This window comes from Procambarus clarkii, chromosome 72 (genome assembly GCF_040958095.1).
Source record: "Procambarus clarkii isolate CNS0578487 chromosome 72, FALCON_Pclarkii_2.0, whole genome shotgun sequence".
NCBI lineage: Eukaryota > Metazoa > Arthropoda > Malacostraca > Decapoda > Cambaridae > Procambarus > Procambarus clarkii.
In genome coordinates this window covers 4,044,219-4,071,477 of record NC_091221.1, presented here as the reverse complement: position 1 = coordinate 4,071,477, position 27,259 = coordinate 4,044,219, and the positions used below count along the sequence as shown (strand labels likewise).

General features: G+C 45.0%; 1 protein-coding gene and 1 long non-coding RNA gene across 7 annotated transcripts in view; one reads left to right on the top strand and one right to left on the bottom strand.

Moving 5' to 3' along the window:
- The window catches only part of LOC123773761 (alpha-protein kinase 1), a 183,420-nt gene that overhangs the window by 40,237 nt on the left and 115,924 nt on the right, over window positions 1-27,259 (top strand). The window lies entirely within an intron of this gene.
- Window positions 8,799-27,259, bottom strand: part of LOC138356369 (uncharacterized) — a 420,379-nt gene continuing 401,918 nt past the window's right edge. Inside the window, exon 4 of the long non-coding RNA XR_011224394.1 lies at window positions 8,799-8,808. This is a non-coding gene — a long non-coding RNA (uncharacterized lncRNA). The remainder of the gene's footprint in view (window positions 8,809-27,259) is intronic.

The window sequence follows — 27,259 nt, the reverse complement described above, 5'->3', positions numbered from 1 at the left end:
AGGGTTGTAGATAAGATGTTTAGAAATAAGATCTTTATAGAAACATATTAATGTTTTCTTAGGTAGTTTGTCAATCAAGGTTTTAAAGAAAGAGGGGAATAAAAGGGTTTAGGAATACTGTACTGTATATAAATGTTTTTTAATTTAACAGGAAAGCTATTTAGTGGAATGATGCTCAGTTTTAGGATTTTTGTTCAAGTTCCAACAATCAAGTGTTGAATATAATGAAACATCTTCTCTTTTATGGCCATTAGTAGCTTTCCGAGCTAGGTACATATCCAGGCATGTCTTGGGGAGACGCATCAGGCCCCTAAGACCTATCCTTGTGTAATGGCAATCAGGGCCAGAATTTGGCTTTTTCTACAAGGTGATGAGAGCTTGGGGATTGAAGAATAAAACACAAACCCAGAAATATTCCTACCAGAAAACATTAGGACAACAAAACAAGCCACTGTTTGAAGAAAATTAGGTATTTTCAGGAAACAAGGCAAATTATTTATTATTTTTATTATGATTTTGATTATATTTCTTGGTTTTTGGGTTGATCTCCGATTCACAGTCTCCTCTTGCTTCAGAGAGACATCCAGATCCTGGTCCTGGCTTCTGGTAGTCAAGAATAGGCTTCAGAGGTCTGGTGCATCACTCTAATGCTTGGTTGGGGCCATTGTTTAGCTGGGAGAGTTACTGAGGCAGGCCTACCAGAAAATAGGTTAAATCAAATTGCCAAAAGTATCCAAATGAACTGTAACTGAAAACTTGTTCATTTGAAATCCCAAATAAAATATGTATAAGAAATACAGTATATACAGAAGTAGATTAAGATTTGACGGGATAGTTGTAAGCACATTGGTATGGAGAGCAAATTCTACCAGGCTTGTTAGTTGTTTTGTAATTTCTAATAATTTTGTATTTATTTATTAGATATCTAGACCAAGTTATCACAAGTCAAGCCTGGCCCCAGGCTGGGCTTGGGGAGTAGAAGAATTCCCAGAACCCCATCCAGGTACATCCAGGTACAATCTACAGTAGGGATATCTCGTGGTTTCTGGGCAGCCCCTAAGTAGCTTTCCTCTGTTTATGCACCTGAGAAACCAGTCAAGTCAGGGATCTGTGAGACTCGACTCCCCCAGATTCAGGGGCCTTTGCAAATCCCACTTAATCCCTTTACAGGGTGGGGAATACATTGGGACTGGAAATCAACCCAATACTGAGGTGAACAGTCCATAAAAGTATTGAAAGATGGTCACAAAATACTTGATCCTCCTTGTAGAAATGTTTGTGATAAGTGGCAAACTATCAAATTAAAGTTATGACAAGAAGCCGTCAAGACCATCAACTGACACCACCTTCCACCAGCAGAAATCAGCTTGCTCACAGCAGATCTGGGTGAGATGATCATCTATGTCTCTCCCCTGCCATCTGAGAAGTTGCATACCTATGGTGATGTGTGGAAATCCTCGACATGAATTCAGCATTCTTTTGGCCTAGCTGGTTCATGTGTAGGGACTCATGCATAAACATTCCACAAATGTTTGAGCTGTTCCCAGTGCATCTTTCTTGCTACTATATCAGTTTCAGCTTTGTTTCCCTTCCCTGGAGCTGTTGGATATGTCTATTCACCACTAGTTATCTTTACTGTGGTTTTTGGTTCCTCCCTTAGGAAAATTATTTCAGAGTCGACTATGTGCCATTGGAACTTGGTTATTGTGCAGGATTTGAAGGAAAGGTTAGCTCTACAGTTAGGTGTTGGTTTCAATTAGCTCAGCTCCTGGTCAAGCAGAATGTGAGGTACTTTGAACTCTTTGCAGGATATGCACTAAAGGAAGTGTCAAGGAACTTTTCATGCCATTCATGGCTCCAAATGTCCTTCCTCTCCTTTTTAGAATGTAGTTTTTGTGTCTGTTAGTTACGTTTATGACTCAGGAATCCAGTTCTTCCATCTGAAACTTCATTTGATGTGGTGTTCCAGCTTCCACACTTGAAGGAGGTTGTTTACTTCATATATCTGCAGATTTAGTCACAATGTATCCCTTCTTTTATTTCAGAGCGTGATTTTTCTGCTTGCAACTTTCTTGAGTGTTCATCAGTGTTTTACAAACCCTGACTGACACCCATGTTACCTCAGTCCTTCCTCTTGCTGGAATTGGGGTTATTCCATCCTCAGATGTGTGATGCATGTCATCTCTATGGACCTACCATCCTGTTGACACAGTTGCTCTCAGGCATAAAGTTTTCAGGCTTCTGCTCATTTGCAAGATAACTTCTTGCAATACAGCTATTTTAGGCCATGGCCATTTGCTAATATGGAGGCAAAGCATTATTCTCATTTTTGAGGAAGACTTAGAGACATTGGTGTCCAATAAGTATGTACAATCAGCACCTCTTTTTCATGTCTGCTATTATGTGGTTCGGTGTCAGTTCCGGTAAGTCCAGCTCTTATTTGATCTTCCAATGTCTGCTGCTGGTCAGTGCTGAAAAGGCTTGAAGCCCTGCAGGGTCTGGTGTGGATTGTTAGGAGGCAGTGGCTTCTGTGTCTGACCTGCAAAGGAATTTGTCATAGTGAAGATGTCTGCAGGTTCAGACCTGGTTGTGTCTGGTGTAGGATCCTGCGTCAGCTTCCCTCACCATTCTGCATGTGTCCCTACTCCGCTTGGTTTTTTGTCTCCAGTTGGTGGTGGAGAGTTCCTGTGTCATCCGATATTTGAATGGCTGTACATGAGTAAGAACTTTGCCTGCGTAGTTTATTCTTTGGGCAGGGTGTTTCTCAAGGATCTTCCAGACTGGTGATGTTCATTGGCAGAGTTCTCCTGTTGTTCTTTTTTGGCTGGCCCAGTCTTGGTTTCTGGCTATTTGAGTCAGTTGTCTAAACCCACATAATTTTCTGCAGGTCTGTCTGTTTCAGCATATTGCCCCAAAGATGTTTCTTGATGGTTTTTGGCTTGTGTGCTGCTCTTTGTATAGTCTGCAGGTAGCCAATCTTTTGCTGTCAACAAAATGATTGTTGGCGACAGTACGAGGTTTCTTGGGGCTGCTGTAATTTTCTTCCTCTTCTTCATTTGTTATCAGTTTCTGTACCTGTGGTCTTCTCGTTTTTATCTTCATTGTTTGTGGATAGGCTTCTTGTGCCAAAGACAGTCACAGTCACGGTGGTCGAGTGGTTAAGGAACCAGGTACGCCATGGTGCTCCTGGCTGTCTGGGTTTAAATCCTTCTGGGGTATGGAGTTTTCAATTATGTGTGTGTAATTACCTAAGTGTAGTTACAGGATGAGAGCTACACTCGTGGTGTCCTGTCTTCCTAGCACTCTGTCATATAATGCTCTGAAACTACCGACAGTCTTGGCCTCTACCATCGTCTCACCTAACTTGTTCCAACCGTCTACCACTCTATTTGCGAAAGTGGATTTTCTTATATTTCTTCAGCATCTGTGTTTAGTTAGTTTAAATCTATGACCTCTTGTTCTTGAAGTTTCAGGTCTCATTAAATCTTCCCTATCAATTTTATCAATTCCTGTTACTATTTTGTATGTAGTGATCATATCACCTCTTTTTCTTCTGGCTTCTAGTTTTGGCATATTTAATGCCTCTAACCTCTCCTCGTAGCTCTTGCCCTTCAGATCTGGGAGCCACTTAGTTGCATGACTTTGCACCTTTTCCAGTTTGTTGATGTGCTTCTTAAGATATGGGTACCACACAACCGCTGCATATTCTAGCTTTGGCCTAACAAAAGTCGTGAACATTTTCTTTAGTATTTCCCCATCCATGTATATAAAAGCAATTCTGAAGTTAGAAAGCGGGCATAGGCTCGTCGCACAACGTTCTTTATGTGGTCCTCAGGTGATAGTTTTCTATCTAGAACCACCCCTAGATCTCTTTCTTTATCAGAATTCTTAAACAATTTCTCAAATAATTTATAGGTTGTGTGGGGTCTATGTTCTCCTATTCCACATTCCATAACATGGCATTTATTAACATTAAATTCCATTTGCCAAGTGGTGCTCCATATACTTATTTTGTCCAAGGTCTTCTTGAAGGGCATGACAATCATCTTAAGTTTCTTATCCTGGCTATTATCTTAGCATCATCAGCAAACATGTTCATATAATTCTGTATACCAACTGGTAGATCATTTATGTAGACAATGAACATCACCGGTGCAAGAACTGATCCCTGTGGTACTCCACTTGTGACATTTCTCCAGTCTGATACATTGCCTCTGATTACTGCCCTCATTTTTGTATCAGTCAGAAAAATTTTCATCCATGTTAGAAGCTTACCTGTCACCCCTCCAATATTTTCCAGTTTCCAGAACAACCTCTTGGGTGGAACTCTGTCGAAAGCCTTTTTTAGGTCCAGATAGATGCAGTCAACACAACCATCTCTTTCCTGTAAAATCTCTGTGGCTTGATCATAAAAACTGAGTAAATTCGATACCCAGGATCTTCCAGATGGAAAACCATACTGTCTGATATTATATCATTTCTCTCCAGGTGTGTTCTACCCATTTAGTTTTGATTAGTTTTTCCAATACTTTCACTATTACACTTGTCAATGATACAGGTCTATAATTGAGGGGGTCTTCCCTGCTGCCACTTTTGTAGATTGGAACTATGTTAGCCTGTTTTCACACGTCTGCTACGACTCCTGTACACAGGGATGCCAGAAAGATCAGGTGAAGTGGAATGCTGAACTCAGGTGCACATTCTCTCAGAACCCATGGTGAAACTCAATCTGGACCAACTGCTTTGTTCTTACTTAGCTCCAAGAGCATTTTTTCCACTTTGTCTCTATACACCTCTATGTGCTCTGTTGTTGATAGTGTGTGGGGGGTACATGTATATATTCTGATGTCAAGTAAGTACAATAATTATTGGTTGAATATCTGCTCATGTCCACCAAGAATTTTCCTGTGGGACCCTTGGTTTCCCAAGTCATATTTTGGTACCACTCTCATAGTTCTGTGCTGGTCCTAGAACCACAGAATGCTGTTTATTGTGCTAGTACTCTCTCATTGGCAACTAGCCAATAATATTCAGACTCAACAGTAAGTATGCATTTATTAGTAATAATAATGTTCATTTCATGTAATAGATATACAGTACTGTATAAATGTGTAATTTCTTCCTAGAGATGCAATGCTCCTTGATTCTTTGTCATACCTGTGTGCATGCAATTATTATTCTTGATTTCAACTATCAGTGTCTAAAGCTGTTCCCATCTTTTCTGCCAATTATTCCCAGACTTTGAACTGTATTGTGTTTAAAGGGCCTGAGGCACTGAAATTGGCAAAAAATATTAAAAAACTCGAGATGTAGTATAGTAAAACATACCTATTAATATTTAAGGATTGTGGCAACACTTTAGTGCAAAACATGTGTTTATGATGTATATACGGTATATTATGCATGCTCCTCTGTAAACACTATTAGGCTGATTGCATAGCTGGGTGCCCCTCAGTGAGGTTTGCATGCTCTAAACACATTTCATGTTTATATAAATATTTATTTTACTGGTATATATGAAATTATTAATAAATATACCGTATTCCATTTATGCTTGCTGGCAACTCTCAAAACATCCAAGGCTCATGCTGGAGGGGTGTGTATCTCAGTGACTCGTCGGTCGTTAGACAGAGTGGTCTATATAGCACTACGGGTCTGCGCCTGATTTTAGGAGTGATATAATGTACCACATTCAGTAATGCTGCTATCTCAACACTTTTTCCAAGGCATATCAGGAACATCTTGAGATATAAGTTTGTTTCACACTGAAAATCACACTAATGTGAAATAGTGTATATCAATGAGAAAATCCACTGGGGCTCTGAGGTAACGCGAACCCGCGACAGAGGCATTGCCAACCACATACTCTTCCACTGTACCAACACTGACAAAGAAAAGTCATACAACCAGATTTTTATTAAAATCACAGGAAGTCTGGAGGCCCCTCCTGAAGCCAGTCCAAGTTTAATGTACGACCCCCAAGCACTTGTGTACAGGCAAAGCAGTTCAACACTATAAGCCCCAACTTCAGATACACTCAGAAAATGATACTAACATGATATATAAATATATATCAATGAGAAAATTCACTAGGGCTCTGAGGTGATGTTATCTTGGCAGAAACTTCATCTGCACAACACACTCTCAGGACATTATAATGAGGAAGTGCTATTGTTGTAATTTGCCATTGTATATCAAATACTCTTACAAGTGTGTGCAATGGGCTCACCATAGCCCGTGCTACTTGGAACTTTTTGTTCCAAGTAGTGAATCTTAAACAACAACAAATCTTACAAGTGTTAAGAATGTGATCAAATATATTTCTGGGTGGGAGCCCCATAGGCTTCCTAGAGCTATCCAAGCTGAATGGATAAGTATATCTTTCTGGCATCAGTCAATGCATGGAGTTCTTGCCTGCCGGGGACCACAAGACAGAACCTGGCCCCCGTCTAGAGAGGCACGAGAAGCAATGGTCTATAGACCCCCCCCCCCACCCCTGTGGTTGGGAGCATTCTATGTCTGCCATCGACCGGGACAGGCACCCAGAAAGGTAGGTGCCCCAAAACAAACCCCTATTATGTTTAAACTATTGCGACTGAAGGCTGAACAAGTAGACAGAACCCCCCAAACGAAAATTAACAAACTAGCATGACGTCATGTCGCCGCGCCGTTGTCTCCGCAACCACCCTCCCTGGGAGGGGGAATGGAGAACCCCAGACCCACCCGCTGGCGACCCAACCTTCAGTTCTTGGCTGATGGATGTCTGGTGCAGTCGTGCCTCTGGCTCCGGTTTTTGTTTCAGTTCTGTGTCTTGTGGTGTGGACTGTCTCTACAGGTGGTGCATGACCCGGGACATGGTACATTCCATGGTACTCGGGCTGCATGTGCCTAGGGTTCCCTTCCCTAGGTGCCCTGTAAGTACTGCTCTTGGGGCTTGGGGCCTCCTTCCGCAAGTCACCTCGGGATCTACCTCCGCTGTGCTATTTACTGCTTGGTACTTGGCTGCCCTTAGGGTCAGCTGGGGTTTTTCTTACCCTTGTTTATCTCTGGGTAAGGGGTAGTTTTCATCACTGGTAGGGGTACAGGGTACTGCACAACTAGTTTTCACCTATAACAGTGGCTGGCTCTGTTCCGCCCGGGTACGTTGTCCTCTTGCGGGGTTTTTCTTTTGTTTTTGTTTTCTGTCTGGTGGGGGGAGGTCTGCCTTTGTGGTCCCCTGTCGCTGTTCTTAGGGGTGTATATATATATTTGTATTTGTGTTGGTGGTCCTCCCCGCTTGGCCTCCGTGAGTGGTCATGTCCTGGGGGTTCAGCTTTAGCAGTTTGTTTGGTAGACTTGGGTGCCAGTTCGCAGTACCCTGCCTGGGCTTCCCTTAGCGTGTCACCATGGCTAAGGGTCCTGGGAAACCCCAGGACCCTTAGCCTGGGTCCTGGGACACTAAGGGTCTGGGGGCTTTGTGGTCCGATAGATGTGACCCCTGAGTCCCCCTTCGCGTCTTGCAAGTTTGAAGGTTGCTCTGTTCTCTTGTCTCAGGGTGACACTCACCTGTTTTGCCTCTGCCTTGCTGCCTGTTGGGTCGATGCTTGTTTTGACCTGTAGTCATGTGACGTGTGTTGTCTGTACGTGCTTCCATTCACCAGGCCACTGATAATGATGTGCAGGTGCAGGCAGCTGCGGCGTTGCATGCTAGGTTTAGATTGCTGCTATGCTCTAGGTTGGTTGCGGCCCCGGATGTCCCGAGACTGCCTCGTTTTGATTCAGAGGTTCGGACTTGGGGGTGGGAGTCGCTTCGGCTCCGGTTCCAACCGCTCCTCCTCGTCCTTTCCCCCTCTGCTGTGCATACTTCCTTCCCCCTTGCTTCCGGCTCCGAACCGTAGGTGGGTTTCGCGGTTGGGGCAGGGTCAGCTAGTGCAGCCTTCGGAACCGTCTTCGTCAGGTCAGCGCGGTGACCACTCTGTGTGGAGGTCGGGTTCTCATAAGGGGCATCGGCCCTTTTCGTGGATCGTCTCACATACAGGGCAGTGGGGGTGGGGGATTCTCGTGCTGTTTGCTCAAGCCTGGTCCCACAATTTGTGGGCCTTTTGGGTCGTTGCGTGCAGCCTGCGGTGACGTTAGGTGGCCCCTCCTCCTTTGGGTGGTTCGGGGTTGGTAGAACAGGCCTCTTCTCATGCGCTTTGTCGCGTAATCTCGTGGTTGGGTTCGCTTGGGTGTGGTTGAAACGACCTTGTCCCTCCGGTGGATTTCCCACACCTGTTTCTGGTTTCAAAACGAGACTGTGTGGCCCTCAGGGTTCATTCTGGACTTGTCTCATCTGAATCCGTGGGTTTATTGCCCCTCTTTTCGGATGACTTCTCTGACCCTGGACCGTCTTCTCTTGGAGCCGGGCGCTTGGATGGTGTCCCTGGACCTCAAGGACACGTAATTGGCATGTCCCAATTCATCTGAGGTTCATGGACTGGCTCGGTTTTCTTGTGGGGTATCAGGGTTACCGCTTTCGTTGCCTTCCATCAGGCTTGAATCTGGCACTTTGCGTTTTCACACACCTTACCCAGGTCGTGGTGGCCCATCTGCGTCTATTACGGGTTGGGGTTCTGGCCTACCTCGACGACTGGCTGGTGGAGGCTCCCAGCCAGTCTGCATGTCTGTTCGCCAGGGATTTGGTTCTTTTTCAGCTAGCCAGGTCAATCTTGGCTGGGTCTTATGTAGGATGCTCGGACCTCTTCCTTGTCTCTCCCTCCAGAGGCTGTGCTTTAGCTGCAGTCCTGCCTTCGCTTGTTTCTGCGGGGCTCCCGGGTCACGCGGCAGTTGCTCGAGGGTTTGTGTGGGAGCCTGAACTTTGCCATGATGGTCTACCTGCTGGGTCGGGTTTGGCTTCGTCGGCTGTTCTGGTTCCTTCATTCACATTCCTTCCACATCTCTCGCACTCGCTGGGTTCGGCCTCCAGGAGCCTTGTGTTGGTTGCTGCAGCGCAAGCTTCCTCTTCATGTTTTTCACGGTTCAGTGCCTTGGCGCCTACCAGAGCCCTTGCTCGATGTGTTCATAGATGTATTGTCTCTTGGCTGGGGCTTTGAGACCAGTGCTCACCAGGCCGGCCAGGGACAGTGGAGTCCATCCTTCCGTTGGGCTCACAGCATAGTGCGGGAGTTCGCAGCTGTATTGGTGTCGCTTCAGAGGGTGCAGGTCGTTTGCGGATTGACGAGTGAGCATCCACTGCTCCTTGGTGGTTTTTTGCCTGAACTGTGGGGGGTTCGATGTGGTCCTTGGCTCTCTGGGGCTGGTAGTTTCGGGTGACTTATCTGCTGAGTTCTCGTGGTTTGTCTCTCCTGGCCATTCATGTTCAGGGGGGGGTGTCTAACATCCTGGCGAACGACCTGTCTTGGTTCATTCTCCTATCCACGGAATGGACGGTCGACGCCAACTCCTTCAATTGGCTCTGCCAAATGTACAGGCTCCCGGAGGTGGACCTCTTTGCATCGGTGTGGTTGAGGCGTCTCCCGGTATGTGTCGCCCTTACCCATCTGCGGGCCGTCAGGGTCAATGCCTACTTGCAGGACTGATCGAGGTGGGGTTACCTTTAACTCTTCTCCCCGGTTCTGCTGTTGTTCCAGGTCCTTACTCGCTTGGAGACTCACCAAGGGTGAGTTGTCCTTTTGGCTCCTTGGTGACGAGTCCAGCCTTGGTTTCAGGCACTGCTTGTTCGATGTCCGAACCCGGGGTCTTCCCGCGGCTTTGCCTCTTTCAGCAGATCAGGCCAGTTCGTTACGTGGCTGGTTCGATCTTCTCCTCAAGTCTTCATTTCTGGTCATTCTGATGTGGGTATTGCTGCGGCACTGGTGGATCCGCTGCAGCTTGCATTCGGTGTTGATGTTATTTCTGCTCCATTCTGCAAGCTATCTTGTGCGTTGTTTCACCTCTGGCCTGCTCATTCACCGCCTGAGTCATCCTGGTCGTTGGATCGGGTGCTCTCTCTTCTCCTCAGTTTGTTGTGGTCCCTTCGGTTCAGGATTGTTTGGCGAAGGCTCTTTTCTTGTTGGCATTGGCTTCTGGGGGTACAGGTCGGGGAGCATCATGCTCTCCTCTGGCGCAGGGGTTTCCTGCTATTTGGTCCTGGTGGTAGGTTTGTTCATTTGCAATAGTCTCCTTCTTTTCTGGCAAAGAATGAGACTGCTGCATTCCAGAGGGGTCATTAATGCTTGGTTGGTTAGGCCGAGGATGCATTATGTGTTGTGTCCGGTGGTGGCTCTCCACCGTTATCTGTGCGCCATGGCATCGGTAACCGGGGACGTGATTTGGGTTGATTGGGTTTTCCCTTCTTCCCTGTTCTAAGGTTCGGGTCGTCCTGGTCGTCCTCAGGGTTATTTGGTCCAGCCAGCCTGCGGTCTATCCTCGTGCCCACCATGTTCGTAAGTTTGCTGCGTTGGCTGCCATCTTTGATAGCATGTTTTGGGCTGACATTTGGGTACTGGGTTTTTAGAGGTCGAACAGGGTCCTGGCCGCTCGCTACCTTGTCAATGTTCCAGGGCTTAGTCGGGCCTGTGTCACATTGTGGTCAGCGGTTGCAGGCAGTTCCAGGGAGCCGGTCGGCCGAGCGGACAGCACGCTGGACTTGTGATCCTGTGGTCCTGGGTTCGATCCCAGGCGCCGGCGAGAAACACTGGGCAGAGTTTCTTTCACCCTATGCCCCTGTTACCTAGCAGTAAAATAGGTACCTGGGTGTTAGTCAGCTGTCACGGGCTACTTCCTGGGGGTGGAGGCCTGGTCGAGGACCGGGCCGCGGGGACACTAAAAAGCCTCGAAATAATCTGAAGATAACCTCAAGAGTTGTCCAGACTTCGTGTTTAGGAGTGAGGTCCAACCGCCTCCCGGGTCCCTCTTGTTTCTGTCTTTGAGTAAGTAGCTCCAGGGAGCCGAAGGGGCGTGGGGGTCTGGGGCTCTCCCTTCCCCCTCCCGGGTAGGGGGGGGGGGGTTGTGCAGAAAGCGGCGTGGTGATATCATGCTCATTTGCTCGTCTTCATTTGTGGAGTTCTGTCCACTATTTCGGCTTTCAGAAAGTGGCGTGGTGATGTCATGCTCGTTTGCTCGTTTTCAATTGTGGAGTTCTGTCCACTATTTCGGTTTTCAGGTAGCAATATTTTCACCAGAATAGGGGTTTGTTTTGGGGTGTTTACCTTTCTGGGTGCCTGACCCGGTCAATGGCAGACATTGAATGCTTCCAATCACACAGGGGGTTTCACACAGGGGTTTCTATAGGCCATTGCTCCTCATGCCTCTCTGAGGGGGACACCAGGTTCTGACTCGGGGTCTCCAGTAGGCCTAGAACTCCATGCACATTGATGCCAGGGTCTAATACATTCATATCAGCCTGGATAACTCAGGGGAGCCTCTGGGTCTCACCCAGAAAATGGCGTTTTCATTTCATTCAACGTTGGTTTTTTATAGATGATATATAGATGAATCGTTTTCTGGGTTCAGTGATGATGCATCTAATAAAAGTTGCATAGATGAATAGTGTTAGCAGTTTCCATGGTGGCGTTTTCCATCGATCTTTTCAAGAATAGCTGAATCTCTTCCAGAATACCTTACAAAGCAATATTTTCAAGACTACCCTACAAATTTATCATTTCCTATACTCTTTTCAAGATTACCATACGCTTCACAAGCTTGGCTACATACCACCTACAGGTACTAAAGCCAAGGGGGGTACGTGAGTGCGTTATTTGCATGCACACAGAATGAAGAAACAGGAGGTCAAAATGTGTTTGTACCTGGTGCATCGAGAGAGAAGTCGCACTGTGTACCATAGACTGCTTCGTTGATTATCACTCACTTCTGAAGTACTGAGTGTTAATACACTGTTACTGCATACAAAATTTGTGAAACTGTACATAATGTAATTTTAGTGAATTTTGAACAAGTAATATTGCAACAAAAAACATTTATTGTGGACACATTACCGACACATGTATCACAGTTCCATGGAACATTATGAACATTCGTCTGTATACATATTGTAAAGGACACAAATATGCATTACATACGATAAAAAACAAAGAAAACCTCATTGGAAATACATAGAACAAATAATTGAAAATATATATGTGGCAACTCGCTGTGCTTGACTGGCTTGCACAACCGCCTCTGGGAGCTTCACGCATGGGAGCACAGCCAGTGATAACATCACAGGCCCCCGGGGTTCTCAACATTTCCAAGATCAACAATGTGTTTGCAAACACTTGATTTTTGGCGCACAGGAGGAATATCCCAATAAATGAAGCGGATCACAATGGTTAATAAAGTTTTTGACATGACAGCAGAAAATAACATGATGTTTAACAGTGAATTTAACAGTAAATTCCAGGTACGCATGTACAGTAAAAATAAGGACCTTAAACAAAATACTCATACAGGGTACAAAACACAATCAAGTCTGCCCATAGCAGAAAAGCAGCATGTAAAGGATCAGGAAATAATGATGTCTGACGACCTAACATTTAGGAAGCATAACCAAGCAAATATTGTGTCAGCCAGAAAAAAGGTAGGATGGATTATGAGAACCTTCAAATCCAGGGATCCCATCACAATGGTTGTACAGTACTATTCTTATCATTTGTACTGTCCCGTCTTGAGTACTACTCGATATTCACTTCCCCCTTCAGAGTGGGAGAGATTGTTGAAATGGAGGGAAATCAGAGAATATATACAGCATACATAGACATGATAAAGCTTCTAAATTATTGGGATCGTCTCTTAGCTCTCCATATGTACTCCCTAGAAAGGAGACGAGAGATATCAAATAATATACACATAGAAAATACTGGAGGGCCAGGTCCCAATTCTACACAGTAAAATACCATATTGACATGAACGATATGGAAGAAAATGCAGAATAGACCCAGTGATGAGCAGGGGTGCCATAGGCACAATCAGAGAACACTGACCATCATAGGTCCACGGTCGTTCAACATACTCCCAGTGAGTATAAGAAATATTGCTGGAACAAACGTGGACACGGAAAACTAGACAATTTTTTTCAAGAAATGTTGGACCAACTGAGCTGTGGTGAATATGTGAACCTGCAGGCCACTCCAAGCAACAGCCAGTTGGACCAAAATCTCACAAGTTGAGCCTAGCCCACACCGGGCTTGGGGAGTAGAACAACTCACAGAACCCCATCCAGGTACAGGTTCCTCATATGGTGTTAGTTAGTGGTTGTGCAAGAACCTTGACTTTGCCGGTGTGGTGCCTTTCCTGGGCAGGTTTTGGCTCCCGGTGTTGTACTTATTCCTCTGGTTCTGCCTGTTTTGCCACAACAAAGACCATTGGGTTCGGATCCCTTTTATCTCTCATCAGATTTTACTTTGCCAGCTTTCTCGTTGGGCTTTTTGGGGTTCAGTTCCATTGTGCCTTCCTCCCTTGTCATTTGATGCATTCACAGATGCCTTGGCTCTAGGTTGTGTGTCAGTTGCTTAACACTTTCGCCCGGGCATGACGCAGCATTGCGTCATCCGTTTACTGTCGGTAATGCCGGGGATGACTCAGCATTGCGTCATCCACTTTAAATAATCGCCAAAAATCAGGTTTTTATCCGATTCTTTTGGGACTGGTTTTAAAATGTGCGCCGATGTCTTCCCATTTTCTTTGTTGAGCCTCGTGGCCCTCAGGCGGCTTGGCACACGCCATGGGCCCATTGTTTTCGCTCCACTGTTGTGACCAATGTCGCCTCCCCTCACATCTCAAACGTGTGAACATTTCGGCTATTTTCCGTGGCTATATTTCTTACTGCGGCTTTAGAAACTATCTACGCTTACTCCACAATGGATAGTGATCATGAACAAGGCCCTTCCAGGAAGAAAATTGCGAAAGAAAGGCTTGAAAAGGGCCGGAATTGGGAGTGTAGCTGGAAGGCGTCTGAGCGCTCACTCGCGGCTAACGCGTGGCCCGTCTTCAACTCGTCAGCGGTTGGAGCGTGACCAGGTTTTTTATTTTATATGCTAATGTTCCTCTAGAGAATTCTATTGCGAACCCATTGAGACCAAAATGAAAGACCTAGGACGAAAATTGAGGTGACCAGAGTGAAAATAGTGAAAACATTTTATCGCGTTTGCGCGCTCCTGGGTAACTCGTTCGCACTTTCTCTGTTTGCTGCGGGTAATTAGCCGGGCTTTTGGAGTTTATATGCATTTAGTGCTGTAGAGAATTCTATTGTGAACACAATGATACCAAATTTAATCTCGTGGGACGAGAATTAAGGTGACAAAGTTGAAGAGAGTATACACTTTTCAGAATTTACACGCGCTCCTGTGACACCCTGGGACCCAAATCGCACAGTTGAGGGGTGGCGGGCGGGGTACGCCAAAGTGTTAATTTAGATATTGTACTTGTGGTCGATCTCGAACCCATTGTTGATGTGACGACTTATATTGAATTTTGTAACTAGCTCATCAAGATTGTAACTTGCTTAGCTAAATGAACTGTGGGGTTTAATCCATGAGCCCATTATGTGCCTCTGTAACCCTTTCCACTACCGCCCACAAGATGGGTATGGGGTGCATAATAAATGAACTAAACTAAAAACTCTAGGTTGGGGGTTTTGTGACCAGTGCTCACCAATCCTGACAGGGATGTTGCTTGGGCTGGCTCCCTCAGGTGCACAGCACAGTGTAGGTGTTTGCAGCAGTATGCCAGACCCTTCAGAAGGTTTGTCTTCTTCTGGGCTCCATTCCAACTGCTCACCATTGTTCTTTTTCTGAACTGCAGGGGATCACTTCGGTCCTTTCCCCTTTGAAGCTGAGCTGTGTGGTTAACTTGGTTCAGAATTCTTAGGGTTTGGTTCTCCTGACGCCTGGCGCTTGACAGCTGGGTGGACAGCGCTTCAGATTCGTAGTCCTGAGGTTCCGGGTTCGATCTCTGGTTGAGGTGGAGACAAATGGGTAAAATGTTTCTTTCACCCTGATGCCCCTGTTACCTAGCGGTAAATAGGTACCTGGGAGTTAGACAGCTGCTACAGGCTGCTTCCTGGGGGTGTAACAAAATGGAGGCCTGGTCGAGGACCGGGCCGCGGGGACGCTAAGCCCCGAAATCACGTCAAGATAACCTCCTTGCAGGTTCACTTAAAGCTACTGAGACTGTCTGGAAACATTTTAAAAATTATTCTTTAGAATGGAAATGAGAGAGATTTCATATAATATTCTGTACTCCTGGAAAATACTGAAAGGTGAGGTTCGAAACTGGCACAACAAAATTACATGTTGGAGTTGGAGATGTAATTACCTACGTATAGTTACAGGATGAGAGCTACACTTGTGGTGTCCATTTTCCCAGTACTCTGTCATATAACACTTTGATACTACTGACAGTTTTAGCTTTCACCACCACCACACCTAACATGTTCCAACCATCTGCCACTGTTTGCAAAAGTGAATTTTCTTATATTTCTTTGGCAGTTTTGTTTAGTTAGTTTAAATCTATGACCTCTTGTTTTTGAAGTTCTAGGTCTCAGGAATTCTTCCCTATCAATTTTGTTGATTCCTGTTAGTATTTTGTATGTAGTGATCATATTGCCTCCTTTTCTTTTATCTTCTAGATTGGCATATTTAATGCTTCACCTTTCCTTGTAGCTCTTGTCCTTCAGTTCTGTGAGCCATTTAGTTGCACATCTTTGCACCTTTTCCAGTTTATTGATGTGCTTCTTAAGATATGGGCACCACACAACCACTGCATATTCTAGCTTTGGCCTAACAAAAGTCATGAAAAATTTCTTTAGTATTTCCCCATCCATGTATTTAAAAGCAATTCTGAAGTTAGAAAGTATTGCATAGGCTCCTCGCACAACGTTCTTTAAGTGGCCCTCAGGTGGTAGTTTTCTATCTAGAACCACCCCCTAGATGTCTTTCTTTATCCAAATTCTTTAAAGATTTCTCACATAATTCATAGGTTGTGTGGGGTCTATGTTCTCCTATTCCACATTCCATAACATGGCATTTACTCATATTAAATCCATTTGCCAAGTGGTGCTCCATATACTTATTTTCTCCTGGTGTTCTTGAAGGGTATGACAATCATCTAAGTTTCTTATCTTTCCTGTTACCATAGCTTCATCAGCAAACATGTTCATATAATAATGTATTCCATCTGGTTGATTGTTTATGTAGACAATGAACATTACCGGTGCAAGGACTGAACCCTGTGGTACTCCACTGGTGATATTTCTCCAGTCCAATACATTGCTTCTAATTACTGCCCTCATTTATCTGTCAGTTAGAACAGTTTTCATTCATGTTAGAAACCTACCTGTTACAGTACTCCTCCAATATGTTTCAGTTTCCAGAACAACATCTGTCAAAAGCCTTTTTTTAGGCCCAAATAGATGCAGTCAACCCAACCATCTCTTTCCTGTAAAATCTCTGTGGCTCGATCATAGAAACTGAGTAAATTCGTTACACAGGATCTTCCAGATCAAAAACCATACTGTCTGTCTGGTATTATATCGTTTTTCTCCAGGTATTCTACCCATTTACCTTTAATTATTTTTCTAGGGGGAGCCCCGTCGGTTCCCCAGAGCTATCCAGGCTGATATTGCTAATATCAGACTTTGGCATCAGTCATGTGTATGAAGTTCTTAGGCCTACCAGGGACCATTAGCCAGAACCTGGCCCCCTCAGAGAGGCACGAGGAGCAATGGCCTATAGAAACCCCCATTTGGTTGGAAGCATTCTATGTCTGCCATCGACCGGGTCAGGCACCCAGAAAGTTAAGCATCCCAAAACAAACCCCTATTCTGGTTAAGAAATTGCTACTGAGAGCTGAACTAATGGACAGAACTCCCAAACTAAACACGAGTTAACGAGCATGACGTCACCATGTCGCCGTCTGTGCTGCTCCCCCCTCCCCGGGAGGGGGAAGGAGAAGCTCCAGAACCCCTCGCGCCGGCAACTAGGCAGAAGTCGTGTGCCTAGCACAAGACCTGGCTCCGGTCTTGGTCTCTGCTCTGTGCCTTTTGGCGTGGTGGCGGTCTTATAAGGGTGTGCGAGCCAGGAGTGATTCTTCAGTACTCGGGCTGCATGTGCCTAGGGTACTTCCCTAGGTGCCCAGTAAGTACTGCCTGTGGGGCTTTGGGCCACCTTCTACAAGTTCCTTGGGTTCTGCTTCTGCTTGGCCGTTTACTGCTCGGTTTTCGACCACCCTTTGTGTGCTAGGGTGTTCTGTCTTCCTTGTTCACCTTAGGGTAGAGGGCAGTTTGCACTGGTAAGGGGCGCCGGGTACTGCGCAGCTTGTTTTCACCAATCATAGCGACCGGCTCTGTTCCGCCTGGGAACGCTGTCCTCTTGCAGGGGGTTTCTTTTTCTTTTTGTTTGCCTGCCTGGTAGGGAATGGGTCTGCCTTGGTTATTGCCCCCTGTGTACTGAGTACTCTTCACTATTCCGGTGGTGCCCCCTGCTTGGTCCCTGTGAGTGTACACATCTCGATCCTCACCGTCTATGGGTTTGGGGTTGGGGCGGGGCTGAGACTCGGGCGGTCTCAGGGATTTCCCCTTCTGGGTAGCGACAGAGGCATTCCAGGCCTCAGGCCGAATGCCTGAGGAACAGGCATTCGGCCTGTTCCTCTAGCCGTGATGTATGGGTCTGCCAGTGGGCTCCCTTCCTTAGTGTTCATCCGGCTGCCCTGGCTTTTTCTTGTGAGGCTGGGGCTTTGGGGGGACGGCTCGGCCCCGGATCCTGCCGAGGAGGTTCCTGGGGCTGGGGAGGGGCTGACTTGGGGGGCCCTCAGGCCCCGTTGGACCCCGCCGGGGATTTTCTACCCTCTGAGCGGTGCTTGCAGTTACGGGGAGTGGGATTTTTTCTTCCCCCTCCCCTCTGCGTACAAGTTGTTGTGCTTCAGCCCCTCCCCAGGTTCGGATCCTTGTCCCTTTAGGTCTGTCGGTTCCGTCCTATTGGTGGGTACTCTTCTCCGTTTCCTCACACTTATTTTCTGGGAGAAGACTGTCATGTCCAGGTAATTACCTAAGTGAAGTTACAGGATGAGAGCTACGCTCGTTGTGTCCCGTCTCCCTAGCACTCTTAACGCTTTGAAATTACTGACGGTTTTGGCCTCCACCACCTTCTCACCTAACTTGTTCCAACCATCTACCACTCTGTTTACAAAAGCGAATTTTCTTATATTTCTCCGGCAGCTTTGTTTCGTTTGTTTAAATCTATGACCTCTTGTTCTTGAAGTTCCAGGTCTCGGGAATTCTTCCCTATCAATTTTATTGATTCCTGTTACTATTTTGAACGTAGTGATCATATTGCCTCTTTTCCTTCTATCTTCTGGTTTTTGCATATTTAATGCCTCTAACCTCCTCTCGTAGCTCTTGTCCTTCAGTTCTAGGAATCACTTAGTAGCATGTCTTTGCACCTTTTCCAGCTTATTGATGTGCTTCTTAAGATATGGGCACCATACAACCGCTGCATATTCCAGCTTTGGTCTAACAAAAGTCATAAACAATTTCTTTAGTATTTCTCCATCCATGTATTTAAAAGTAATTCTGAAGTTAGAAAGTGTAGCATAGGCTCCTCGCACAATGTTCTTAATGTGGTCCTCAGGTGACAGTTTTCTATCTAGAACCACCCCTAGATCCCTTTCTTTGTCAGAATTCTTTAAAGATTTCTCACATAATTTATAGGTTGTGTGGGGTCTATGTTCTCCAGTTCCACATTCCATAACATGGCATTTATTCACATTAAATTCCATTTGCCAAGTGTTGCTCCATATACTGTACTTATTTTGTCCAGGTCTTCTTGAAGGGCATGACAATCATCTAAGTTTCTTATCCTGCCTATTATCTTAGCATCATCAGCAAACATGTTCATATAATTGTGTATTCCCACTGGTAGCTCATTTATGTAGACAATGAACATTACCCGTGCAAGAACAGAACCCTGTGGTACTCCACTCGTGACATTCCTCCAATCCGATACCTTGCCTCTGATTACGGCCCTCATTTTTCTGTCAGTTAGGAAATTTTTCATCCATGTTAGCTTACCTGTCACCCCTCCAATATGTTCCAGTTTCCAAAACAACCTCTTATGGGGAACTCTGTCGAAAGCCTTTTTTAGGTCCAGATAGATGCAGTCAACCCAACTATCTCTTTCCTGTAAAATCTCTGTGGCGCGATCATAAAAACTGAGTAAGTTCGTTACACAGGATCTTCCAGATCGAAAACCATACTGTCTGTCTGATATTATATTGTTTTTCTCCAGGTGTTCTACCCATTTAGTTTTAATTATTTTTTCCAATATTTTGACTATTACACTTGTCAATGATACAGGTCTATAATTAAGGGGGTCTTCCTTGCTTCCACTTTTGTAGATTGGAACTATGTTAGCCTTTTTCCACACATCAGCTACAACTCCTGTACACTGGGATGCCTGAAAGATCAGTTGATGTGGAATGCTGAGCTCAGGTGCACATTCTCTCAGAACCCATGGTGAAACTCCATCTGGACCAACTGCTTTGTTCTTACTTAGCTCCTTGAGCATTTTTTCTACTTCGTCTCTAGACACCTCTATGTGCTCTATGTTGTTCTCTGGAATTCTTATTGTGTCTGGTTCCCTGAAGATTTCATTTTGTACAAACACACTTTGGAATTTTTTGTTTAATGTTTCACGCATTTCCTTTTCATTTTCCGTGAATCTATTTTCCATTTTCAACCTCTGAATATTATCCTTTACCTGCAATTTGTTGTTTTTGAATTTATAGAATAGACCTGGTTCTGTTTTACAATTGTCTGCAATCCCTTTTACAAAATTTCTTTCTGCCTCTCTCCTCACTGTCATGTAGTTGTTTCTCGCATCTTTGTATCGCTGGTAGGTTTGGGGGTTTGGCCTCTTCCTGTATTGATTCCATTTTTGTGTCTTTTGGTCTCTGGCCCTCTCGCAATTTCTGTTGAACCAATCCTATTTCCTAGTTCTGCATCTCTGTTTTGGTATAAATTTTTTTGTGCCTTTATCATATATTTCATAAAACTTGACATACATCTCAATCACTTCCTTCCCTAGCAACAAGTCTGTCCAATTATACTCACTAAATTTTTTTCTAAGGTCGCCATAATGTCCTCTCCTGAAGTCAGGTTTTTCAACTGCTTCAACATCCTTATTTTCTTCCAGATTATAACGCATTGCATATTTTATTCCAAAAAAGACATGGTCACTTTTACCCAAGGGAGGAAGGTACTGAATGTCAAATATCTCTTCCTCCTTCCTGGTAAATATCAAATCTAGCATGGAGGGAACGTCCCCTTCCCTCATCCTCGTAGCTTGTTTAACATGTTGATACAAGAATGTTTCCAGGATAAGGTCTACAAATCTACAGGTCCAAAAATCTTCTGTTTTGGCTTCATATGCTTCCCAGTCTATGGATTTCAAGTTGAAGTTGCTGACTATCAACAGTCGTGATCTATCGTTATCCGCTCTCGCTATAATCTCTCTCATTATTGTTATAAGACCTTCTCGTTTACTATCTAACTCCTCCTTTGACCATGTGTTGCTTGGCGGTGGACTATATGCATTTATGATCATTAGTTTATCATCCTCATGGCAGATCTCTAGTGCTATTATGTCGACTTTTTATGGATTGGCAGTCATTATTTCGTTCACCTTTAGGTGTACTGTACTTTCACCAGCACAGCAAAGCCACCGCCTTTCCTAATTTTTCTGTCTGTCTTCAAATTGAGTAGCCCATTGGGAATATGACCTCATTTAAAATAACATCTTCAAGTTTTGTCTCCGTGAGTGCAACCATGTCTGGTGTCTGCAGCTGTATTACATCACTTAACTCCAGTATCTTCGATCTCACTCCATCTATGTTGGTGTATACAATCTTCAGGAACTTGTTCCCCCTCTCCTTATTCTTCACTCCCCCTCTCTCTAAAGATTTTGTTTATTTGCCTTTATGTACCACTTTACTGGTCTGCCTACCCCTATCACTTTGTAGAAAAAAGAATTTATTTCTTCTTCATTCCTGCTCTCATTTAAACGTTTTGCCTCGGCGAGGTTCAGTTTCAGCTTCTCTCTGTCTTCTTTTGAAAGATCTCGTCTTAACGACCACACTTTCCCATCCTCATCACTCTGTAATTTTCTAGCATTCCTTAGTACTTCTTCCATCTGTTTGGCACCGTTTAGGGTGATCCTCAAAGGTCGATCTTTCCCTTTTATGTATCTGCCTATTCTCCTGTAGTCGCACACATTCTCTATGGTAATAAGACCTTCCACGAGGCCAACAATTTTATCTACTACTTTTGCTTCTTCTACAGCTCTTTCTGATCTAGATGTTACCTCCTTTTCTTTGCAACCAAAAATTATCAGGGACTTACTCCGATCAACTGTGTTTTGCACTAACTTCGGGTTAGATGCCAATTCCTTTCTCACTTCCCGCCTAATGTTTGTTTTATCTTGGTTGCTGCAGTGTTTGGCTTCCTTTACTGCTTCTTCAACTTTTTCATTCTCCTTAGCCACTTGTGCATAGGTGAGTTGCATATCCTTCTTGCACTGTTCTATATCCTGTGTAACTTCCTCCATCTGTGCTGATAAAAGCCGTTTCTCCTGTTGAATTTCCTTACCTAACCTATTGTAGTCATTTATGTTTAAATTTAATTTAACTTTCCCAAAGATATTTTTAAGAGTTTATTTTCTTTTTCCATGGCTTTGCAATTTGTTTCCAATTGATTCTTATCCTTGCACAAGTCTTTCACTAAACCTTCAAGACATAAAACTGCTATTCAAATGGTCATTACTTTCTTTCAATTTACTAATTATTTCTACATGAGAGTTCACTATAGTATCTAATTTTATCAACTTGTTGTGTAGACTGCTTATATCAATGTTTTCTTCATTGAATCTCGCAAAATCAAGCTCTGTTTTGTTTTTCCTCTTGCCGGCGGCCATCTTGAATGTTCTTCTCTGCACTGGAAACACTAAGGCAACTTTTTCTCATCCAATTTTTCACTTCCCTTAGCACATTCTTGTTATCTCACCTATTTTTCAAAAGCACTATAGCTTTATGTTCTCTGGGACACCACTCACTATCATCAACCTGTATCATCATCACTATCATACTTAGGATTGTTGAAATATGCTGGAGCTCCTCTGCTGCAAGTGTTGACCCTAGGGGTGTCACCTGTTTCACATGGTCATGTTCCCCTCGTGTTAGGGTTCTGCATGACCTTTGGTCTCGTGTGTGACTGAGCCTTTCTGAGCCTTTGTGTTTTTGCGCTTGTTTCTGTGGGATCTCGAAGGTTCGGGAAGGTCTTCGATTCTTCCCGTATTATTGGAATATCTGTCGTCTTCCGGTGAGGCTTTCCTCCAGTCCTTTCTATGACTCTTTGGTCCTTTTTTAGTGTTTCTTCTTGGTTTTCGGTACTGTCTCATCCTTTTGTCATTGTATCTTCTCTCCATGCTGTCTCGGCACTGCTAATATTTCTTAATTACTCCTAGTTGGCGCCGTCCTCGCCGGGCAGGTTGTGCGGTTCGGACCTCATGCGTCCTGCGCATGCGCCATGGGAGTTTGTTTTGTTATGGATTGTGTAATTACCTAAGTGTTGGTGTTCCATGTCTGTTTTCTCTCAGATACTTCGCCCCTCTCCCTCCTCTTATCTCTCCAGTCCATGCCCCATAGATACTGGGGGTGTTCTTGTTTTCCAATATGGGGAGGACGCCTATTTTTCTCTGCATACGGGTGTGGGGTGCCGCATTCGCCTCTATCCTACGCTTCTTCTGCATGTTCGGCTCTGACATTATTCCACTAGCAGTGCTCCCGTAATATTCTCGGCTACAATGTGTCATGACATAGTTCATGCCTACGCTCTACAGGTGAGTTTGTGCGGTCGGGCGTCTCTTTCGGCCAGGCGATGGTTCATGGTTTTTGGATGAGTGTTGGGGATTGGTTGTGGCGTTTTGTTTGGCCCCTTGTGTGCTTCTGTTTGTGGCCTTCCTTGTTTGTCTGTGTTATTTGTTACATGGTGGGGCATGGCCCTGTCTTGCGTGATCTTATCTTGGACACTCATTCCTTGACTGTCGTGCAGTGCTTGGTGGAGCCCTTTGATATTTATTGGATTCTCTGTGTGTGGTAGGTCATGTCCCTTCATTCCCGATTGCTGCCTGTCTTCTTCATTCCTCATCTTCCTTCTAAACTCTTGTCCCTAGCTGCTGGTGCGTGGGCACCTGGTATTTTTCCTTGCGTTTTTTTCTCTTTCTCACCTACATATTGTTGTGTTTTTTAGTATGTGCTTCTTGGCTCTACTAATACTAAGTTCAACTTTGTCCAACATGGATGTAGCTTCCGTTCTTCCTCTCTTGCCCCTGCAATTTCTTTTCGTTAACCCAAGAGGTGCTAGGTTTCGGGGCCTGGCTCCGGCCTTTTCTTTGTGTTCCCTTTCAGGCAGTGCGTTTTTGTTTTTGTGCTGTTCACGTCTTGGTTTGTTCTCTTACCTTACTCGGTATTGCATGCTTCGTTCTGCCATGTTGGGGCTGCATTCACCGCTCCTGTGGGATGCAGTGTTCTTGCTTTTTGCTTTGCATTTCGGTTTGCAGTGCTCGCTTCCTCGTTGGCCTCAGCCTGGGCCCTGGCTCTTCGTTTTTCGTTGCAATTTTCTCCTTGCTGTTTGCGGCATCTGCGTTTCGACGTTTTTCTGCAGGCGACTTTTCGTTGTCATCCATTGTCGGACTTGTGGGTCCTTAAGGGGTCCCGGGGGTTCCTCTTGGAAGGGGCGTTTCTGCTCGCCCGGGTTGGTTCTTTCCCGGCTTGCCGGGTTTGGGTTCCTGGTTTCCTGGCTTACCCTGCCAGTTGGCATTATCATGGTCTCACGATGTCACTTCTCACTAATCTCGCGTTGGAACCACAGTTTCTCTGATCTGGTGAGCTCGCTAGCATTGGGAAGTTTTCTGTACGACAGACATTCCATCTGGTTCCTTGCTGGCTTGGGTTTTCGGCTCTGCCTGCTCGGTGTTCGCACCCGAGATTTTTCCCGCGGCTCTGCCTCTTCCTATGCTTGATCGGTCCATGGCAGGGCTGGTTCAGTTCTGCCTTGAGTCTCTCTATCTGTTGGTGATCAGGTGGCTTCGTTTATGGTGTCCCACCTGTGTGCTTCGTCTCGGCGGTGGTGTGGATATTTTTGGTGGTCCTTCCTTTTTCTCTTGTTCCTTAGTAGGTTTGCTGCATTTTGTTGGCGTGGTCTTCTCCTTCTCTTACAGAGGTTCAAAGCCGTCATCCTTCCACATACTGTCGCCTTGTCTCGTGTGGCACTGGCGGAGCTGCTTTGGGTTGTTTCAGTTTTGATGTTCCCTCTGCACCAATTCGCGGGCTGTCTCTGGCGTGGTTTACCTCCGGCCTGTTATTGCACCGCTTGAACCGTCCTGGCTCTTGGATTGGGTGCTCTCTTCTCTTCTTCTCAATTTGTTGTGGCCCTTTCAGTTCTGGATTATTTTCCGAGGCTTTTTTCTTGTTGGCGTTGGCCTCTGGGGGTCAGTTCGGGATGCTTCATGCTCTCCTCCGGCGCCAGAGTTTCAGCTCCTTTGGTCCTCGTGATTGGTTTGTTTGCTTGCAGCCATCTTTCTTTTCTGGCGAAGACTGCCACGGCTGCTTTCCGGAGGGCCCCTTGGGTTGTTGATGCTTGGTCTGGCTGGGGGTGCATCATGTGTTGTGTTCTGTTGCGGCGCTTCGTCGTTCTTTGCATGCCACGGCTGCCTGTGACCGGGGTCATGCTTTGGGTTATTCCAGTTTCCCTTCTTCCCTGTTCCAGGGTGCGGATCTCTCAGGTCGTCGGTTGGGTGGTTTGGTACAGCCAGCCTGCTGTCTATCCCCGTGCCCTCGATGTGCGTAGGTTAGCTATGCGTTTCTTCGTTGCTGTTCTTGGGCCTTGTCAGGCCTGTGTGGCCTGTGTGGCCTTGGGTTGGCAGTTGCATTCTTTTGTCTCTGCTTCACGTTGGGAAGTGAGTGACTTCTGCCTCCTGGGTTAGGTTCCTCTTGTTTTCGTCTTTGGGTAGATATCTCCAGGGAGCTGACAGGGTTCCCCCCAGAAAACTAGCGTTGAATGTAAAGAAACGCCTTTTTTTGGGTGAGACATGGAAACTCCCTGGCAACCCTCCCTCCCTCCAGTCGGCATTTTTTTAGCATGTTTTGATATCCAGCCTCAGAACTGAGGTCTTCCTCTTCCCCCTCCCGGGAAGGTGGGAGCTGCGCAAATGGCGAAGTGGTGACGTCATGCTCATTAACTCGTTTTCATTTTGGGAGTTCTGTCCACTAGTTTGGCTCTCAGTAGCAATTTCTTAACCAGAATAGGGGTTTGTTTTGGGATGCTTACCTTTCTGGGTGCCTGACCTGGTCGATGGCAGACATAGAATGCGTCCAACCACATCGGGGTTTCTATAGGCCATTGCTCCTCGTGCCTCTCTGAGTGGGGGCCAGGTTCTGGCTCATGGTCCCCAGTAGGCCTAAGAACTCCATACACATGACTGATGCCAAAGTCTGATATTAGCAATATCAGCCTGGATAGCTCCAGGGAGCCTCCAGGTCTCACCCAGAAAATGACGTTTCATTACATTCAACGTTGGTACATGTACAGGGTATTTCCAATATTTTTACTATTACATTCGTCAGTGATACAGGTCTTTAATTAAAGGGATCTTCCTTGCTGCCATTTTTGTAGATTGAAACTATGTTAGCCTTTTTCCACATATCTGCTACGACTCCTGTACACAGGGATGCCTGAAAAATCAGCTGAAGTGGAATGCTGAGCTCAGGTGCACATTCTCTCAGAACCCATGGTGAAACTCCATCTGGACCAACTGCTTTGTTCTTACTTAGCTCCTTGGGCATTTTTTCCAATTTGTCTCTAGACACCTCTATGTGCTGTATGTTGTTCTCTGGAATTCTTATTGTGTCTGGTTCCCTACAGATTTCATTTTGTACAAACACACTTTGGAACTTGTCATTTAATGTTTCACACATTTCATTTTCATTTTCTGTGAATCTGTTTCCCATTTTCAACTTCTGAATATTATCCTTTACCTGCAATTTGTTGTTTATGAATTTATAGAAGAGGCCTGGTTCTGTTTTACATATGTCCGCAATCCCTTTTTAAAAAATTTTTTCTACCTCTCTCCTCATTGCCGTGTAATTGTTTCTCGCATCTTTGTATCGCTGGTATGTTTGAGGGTTTGGCCTCTTCCTATATTGATTCCGTTTTGGTCTCTTCCTATATTGATTCCATTTTTGTGACTTTTGGTCTCTGGCCCTCGCAATTTCTGTTGAACCAATCCTGTTTTCTAGTTCTGCATCTCTGCTTTGGTATAAATTTTGTTGTGCCTTTTATCATATATTTCGCAAAACTTGACATATATCTCATTTACTTCACGTCCTAACAGCAAGTCTTCCAGTCAAATTCCTTAAAGAAATGTCCGAGTTCCCCATAATGTCCTCTCCTGAAATCTGTTTTTTCAACTGCTTCATCCTCATTTTCTTCCAGATTATAATGCATTGCATACTTTATTCCCAAAAAGACATGGTTACTTTTACCCAAGAGAGGACGGTACTGAATATCAAATATCTCTTTCCTGGTAAATATCAAATCCAGCAGGGAGGAAACATCCCCTTCCCTCATCCTCATAGCTTGTTTAACATGTTGAAACATGAATGTTTCCAAGATGAGGTTTACGAATCTACAAGTCCAAAATCCTCTGCTCTAGCTTCATATGCCTCCCAGTCTATGGATTTCAAGTTGAAGTTGCAGACTACCAACAGTTGTGATCTATCTTTATCAGCTCTCGCTATAATCTCTCTAATTATTGTTATAAGACCCTCTTGTTTATTATCCAACTCCTCCTTTGACCATATGTTGCATGGTGATGGGCTATATGTATTTATGATCGTTAGTTTATCATCCTGATTGCAAATTTCTAGTGCTATTATGTCAACTTCTCGTGGCTTGGCAATCATTATTTCGTTTACCTTTAAGTGTTCTTTCACCAGCACAACAATGCCTACTTCCTTTCCTAATTTTTCTGTCCCGTCTCCAAACTGAGTAGTCCCTTGAGAATATGACCTCATTTAAAATAACATCTTCAAGTTTTGTCTCCGTGATTGCAACAATGTCTGGCATCTGCAGCTGTATTACATCACTTAACTCCAGTATCTTTGATCTCTCTCCATCTGTGATGGTGTATGCAATTTTCAGCAACATATTCCCCCTCTCCTTATTCTTCACTTCCCATCTCTAGTGATTTTGTTG